At 44.6% G+C, this 6,004-nt stretch overlaps 1 protein-coding gene across 2 annotated transcripts in view; it reads left to right on the top strand.

Annotated features, from left to right (window-relative positions):
• The window catches only part of LOC147100796 (uncharacterized), a 72,400-nt gene that overhangs the window by 26,011 nt on the left and 40,385 nt on the right, over positions 1–6,004 (top strand). The window lies entirely within an intron of this gene.

Here is a 6,004-nt window from a genome sequence, read left to right as displayed (position 1 = left end):
ATTTAGAAATTCTACTCTGTATTCCAATATCCAGGTCATTTATATATATCAAAAAAGCAGTGGCCCCAGCACTGACCCTTGGGAACACCACTGTCTACCATCCTCCAGTTTGGAAAACAGCCATTTACCACAACTCGCTGTTTTCTGTCCTTAAGCCAATTCCTTATCCAAGCTGCCAGTGACCCACCTATTCCATGAGCCTCAATTTTGTTAACCAGCCTTCTATGTGATACTTTGTCAAACGCCTTCCTAAAATCAATGTAGACAACACCCATTGCATTCCCTTCATCGATCCTCCCTGTTACTTCATCAAAAATTCAATTAGATTAGTCAAACACGATCTGCATTTTACAAATCCGTGTTGGCTCTCCTTAATTAGCTTAAACCTCTCCAAGTGCCCATTAATTTTTTCCTTGATTATTGTTTCTAAAACTTTACCCACCACTGATGTTAAACTGACTGGCCTGTAGTTACTAGGATTGTCCTTACACCCTTTCTTGAACAATGGTGTCACATTTGCCACTTTTCAATCCTCTGGCACCTCCCCCACATCTAGGGAAGATTGGAAAACACACAAAACAGGGAATGACCAAAATTTATATTAGTTTTCTTAATCACTTTTTAACCTAATTTTGAATGAGTTTTTGTTTTCCTGCTCTTACTTTTCTATTTCTCTAAAGGAGTGCTGAGTTATCTCTTTCTTCGGCTCTCGCTTTCTCTCACACGAGTCTGTGTTTGCTCCCTGTGAAAGAGTGAGTCTGTAATTTCCAGCCTAAACTATTTAAACAATGTGAGAGCGTTTGCAGTCCGTGTTATAAATTGCTGCCACTTTCGCAAATGCCTGTGGTGGAAATCCTCGATTAAAAACTTTGCCCTTTGTGGGAGCGCTCCTTTTGTTATGGTGCCATGTCAGGGTTAACATGTAGGTCGAGTTGCAGGAAGAGAGAGAGAGCGAGAGTTAAGAGAAATCCTTGATCAGAAAAAGCGAGGGGATGACCCAGAGAGAGAGAGAGAGAGAGAGAAACCCTGGATTGGAGCAAGTGGGGGAATGGATTAGAAAGAGAGAAAATACAGGGACTCCTCAATGGGAAAGCAAAAGAATGGATTTGAAACAAAAAAATTGCTGATTCATAATACGTGATCAATCACCACAGAGGGAGAGAGACCCTGGACCTTAGTTAGAATCATAGAATAGTATAGTACAGAAGGCAATTCTGCCCATCCAGTCTGTGCCGGCTCTTTCGAAGAGTAATCCAGTTAGTCCCACTCCCTGATGACTCATTTGCTAAGTGCAATGACAGGTGTGGAACTGAATTGTATCAAGCATAAAGGTTCCAAGTCCCATCGCTGCTCTCAGCCAGTACAAATATTGGAGTCATGGAATTGGTCTCGGGATCCTTGGACTGGAGAGGAAAATCACAGGGGTCGCACTCCTGGTCAGTATTTAGTGGCCCTTGCTAGAAAGTGTGGATGTGTGGACAGGAACAAGCTCAGCTATGATGCCTCTATGGTCGAATAGCTCACCTGCACTCACTGTTGGGGCTCGCACTTGAAGAACGGCCACTGGGGTGAGGTACAGCCACGGAACTGTACCCCCCACACCCACGACAAATCAATGCCTTCAGATCAGAGGGGAGAAAATTGAATCGATTTGGTTTTTTTTTTCAATCCTAGATCCTTGTGTCAGCTTGGCTCAGTTGGCAGTGCTGTCAGTTCTCAATAAGTAAGGCTGTGGGTTGAAGTCCCACTCCAGGACTTTAGCACATAATCTAGGCTATTGCTCCACTGCAGTACTGAGGAAGTGCTTCGGGTGCAATGTTAAGCAGAGGCCCTGTCTGCCTGTTCCCTTGGTTCAGGTGGATGCTGAAGATTGTGGCACTACTTGAAGAAAAGCAGAACCCCTATCCAACGTTCTCCCTTCAACCGATGCCACTAAAAATAGGAACAAACACAGAAAATGCTGGCAACACACAGCAGGTCAGTCAGTCAGCTCCTGTGGAGAGAACAGACCAGTTAACATTCTGAGTGCAGACCCATTTTCAAAACTACAGAAAATAAACAAACTGGTCGTTATTATTATTGCGTGTGGGATCTTGTGCGCAGAATTGCTGCTGCATTTGCTTACACAACAGCAGTCGCTGTACCTCTGAGTAATATGTTGAATAGGAAGTGACAGGAGACATTTGAGAACTGATACTGTGCTATTTAAAGGCAAATCTTCCTTTTTCCTTAAGTAGTTAACCTATACAGACCAGAAAGGTTCCAGGTCCACCCTCAGACTGTGCCGACCATACAATTGGCCTTCTCGCCCAAGGGTTAGAGAGAGGAAAATTGGCAGGTGTTTTCACTCCTGGTCACTATCCAGTGATAACTGTGTCAGTCCTGTCTCAGTGGGCAGCACCCTCGCTTCTGAGTCAGAAGGTCGTGGGTTCAAGTCCCACTCCAGAGACTTGAGCACTAAAATCTAAGCTGACACTCCCAGTGCAGTGCTGAGGGAGTGCTGCACTGTCGGAGGTGCCGCCTTTCGGATGAGACATTAAACCGAGGCCCCGTCTGTTCTCTCAGGTGGATGTAAAAGATCCCATGGCACTATTTTGAAGCAGAGCAGGGGAGTTATCCCCACTGTCCTGGGGCCAATATTTATCCCTCAATCAATATCACTAAAAACAGATGATCTGGTCATTATCACACTGCTGTTTGTGGGAGCTTGCTGTGTGCAAATTGGCTGCCGCGTTTCCTGCATTACAACAGTGACTACACTTCAAAAAAAGTACTTCATTGGCTGTAAAGCACTTTGGGATGTCCAGTGGTCGTGAAAGGCGCTAGAGAAATGCAAGTCTTTCTTCTCTTTTGACCCTTGCTGGGTGTTGGGTGAGATCAGGATTACTCTGACAGCTCCTGCTCCCCTCCACAGAGAATAGTAACCTGCTGACCCTCACTGTCAAGACTCACACATGAATGGCCCACATGGCTCAGGTACTGAAGGCAATCACAGAAATCACAGAAACCACACAGTGCAGATAGAGGCCATTTCGGCCCATCGAGCCTGCACCGACACATATCCCACCCGATCCCCGTAACCCCTACACCAACACATATCCCACCCTATCCCCGTAACCCCACGTATTTAATCCCCCTAACACTAAGGGTCAATTTATCATAGCCAATCAACCTAACCCGCACATCTTTGGACTGTGGGAGGAAACCGGAGCACCCGGAGTAAACCCACACAAACACGGGGAGAATGTGCAAACTCCACACAGACAGTCACCCGAGGCTGGATTCGAACCCGGGTCCCTGGCGCTGTGAGGCAACAGTGCTAACCACTATGCCCACCGTGCCTGCTGAAGTGCACAAGACACCAATACCTTCCACAACAACAATTTGCACATTTATATAACAACTTACATTTATATTTGGCAAATTGGCAATATAATATAATTGGCAAATGAATTTCAAAATAGATAAATGTGAGGTATTACATTTTGGTAAGGAAAATAAGGAGGTCACACATTACTTGGAAAATAAGAATCTAAATGGGGTAGAGGAACAAAGGGATCTCGGAGTACAAATACACAAATCACTAAAAGTTGCGACACAGGATAACAAAGCCATAAAAAAAAGCAAACCAAGCACTAGAGTTTATTTCTAGAGGGATAGAATTGACAAGTAGAGAAGTTTTGCTAAACTTGTATCGAACCACACTTGGAGTACTGTGTACAGTTCTGGTCACCATATTATAAAAAGGATATAGAGGCACTGGAGAGGGTGCAGAGAAGATTTACAAGGAGGATACCAGAAATGCGAGGGTATACATATCGGGAAAGGATGAACAGGCTGGGTCTCTTTTCTCATGGGGGAAAAAGGAAGGCTGAGGGGTGACCTAATAGAGGTCTTTAGAATTATGAAATGTTTTGATAGAATGGATACAGAGAGAATGTTTCCACTTGTGGGAAGAGCAAAACTATAAGATAGTCACCAAGAAATCCAATAGGGAATTCAGGAGAATCTTCTTTACCCAGAGAGTGGTGAGAATGTGGAACTCGCTACCACAGGGAGTGGTTGAAGCGAATAGTATAGATGCATTTAAGGGGAGGCTGGACAAACATATGAGGGAGAAGGGAATAGAGGGTTACGCTGATAGATTTAGATGAGGAAAGACGGGAGGAGGCTCGAGTGGAGCATAAATGCCGGCATGGACTGGTTGGGCCGAATGGCCTGTTTCTGTGCCGTATATCCTGTGTAATCCGATATAGCGCCCTTTAACGCAGGAAATCGTCCAAAGACGCTTCACAGGAGAGTAACTACAAAATCTGACACTAAGCCAAAAAAAGGAGATATTAGGAGGCATGGCTGAAAGCTGGTTTGAAGACATAGGAGGGTAAAAGGCAGAAAGGTTTAGGGAGGGAATCCCAGAGCTTAGGGACTAGACAGCTGAAGGCAGGGCTGCCAATGGTGGGGTGGGTGCACAAGAGGCTAGATTTGGAGGAACACAGATATTTTGGAGGGTTGTAGGAGGTTGCAGAGATAGGGAGGGGGCGAGGCCATGGAGGGATATGGAAGAGGTGGGATGCAAGGCAGTAAAGGTTGGTGCGAGAGAGAGAAAGAGGGTGGGAAAAATGTCCCTAGATCCTACCTAGAGATCCTACCCAGGACAGTGACAGCGTAACACAAAGAATTCGACCCAACACAATCGTCAATAAGCAAAAGGAAAAATATCTGCCATATTGGGCAGAAACAACAAAAACCCAAAACAAACTCAATTGCTACTTGGCCCTAAACAGACAATACAACATGGCTGATTACCTGACCATGGTAAAGGACAGCAAACTGAGAAAAACCTCGACAATGTACAGACTTAGTGAACATAGCCTGGCGATCGAAAAAGGTAGACACAGGCAGACCCGGCTACCAAGAGAGGACAGGATATGCTCTCACTGCAGTCAGGGAGTGGTGGAGACAGAGATGCACTTCCTCACAGCTTGTAGAAAATATCAGGGCATAAGGGAGAATTTCTACCAAAAATTCACAAAAATATGCCCGGAATTCAGAAATTTGAATGACAACCAAAAACTCCCATACCTACTAGGGGAAGAGAGAAATTGTGTAACCTTAGCGGCACACTATGTTACAGCTTGCCATAAACAGAGGGACAACCACTAAATATAAGAAGAGTATATACAAATTATATGAATGCATATTTATACACTCAGGGATATATCTGTTTATACACTGTATGGATAGATCTGTATTTTTGTGTTCAACCATGAATGTTTTTCGATGCTTTGGCAACATAAGATGTACCTTGTCATGCCAATAAAGCGATTTGAATTGAATTGAATTGAAAATTGAGTGGGAAAAATGTCCCTAGATCCGGTAGAGAGAGTATGGGGCCCGCTAAATCACCAAAGCTACACTAAATGGGAAAAACACACAATAGAAGCCCTACATGCAGAATTCTGCCGAAGCATCCTTCGCACCCAAAGAAAAACGCCAACAAATGCATGCAGAGCCGAACTAGGCAGATACCCACTGATAATAAACATCCAAAAACGAGCACTAAACTTCCTAAATCACCTCAAATCTAGCTCCCCAGACACCCTTCATTTCAAAGCCTTTCAGACCCAAGAGCTAAACCCAGAAAAGAGTCCCCTGAGTCAGCTGCTACTGAAACTAAGTACTCAGCCGGACCCTGACCAGCCCCAGACCAACACAGCCATCCAAACACCAATCCGAGTGAACCAAATCATTAAAAAATGCAAAGAAACCTACCTGGAACATTGGAACAAAATAACCGAAAGCCAAAGCAAATTAGAATGTTACCGGGCCCTAAAAAGAGAATATAAACTGGCAGACTACCTCACGACCATCAGAGACACAAAACAGAGACAGACCCTCACCAGGTACAGACTAAGCGACCACCAACTGGAAATTGAAAAAGGCAGATACAAGAAATCCTGGCAGCCTAGAGAGAATAGAATATGCGATCAATGTCTGGCCGGCG

Source organism: Somniosus microcephalus, chromosome 25, assembly GCF_052327205.1.
Source record: "Somniosus microcephalus isolate GS21.2 chromosome 25, FLI_Smic_1.0, whole genome shotgun sequence".
In the NCBI taxonomy this organism is placed as follows: Eukaryota; Metazoa; Chordata; class Chondrichthyes; order Squaliformes; family Somniosidae; genus Somniosus; species Somniosus microcephalus.
The sequence above is the reverse complement of the archived record's forward strand: the minus strand, read 5'-3'. Positions and strand labels throughout refer to the sequence as shown.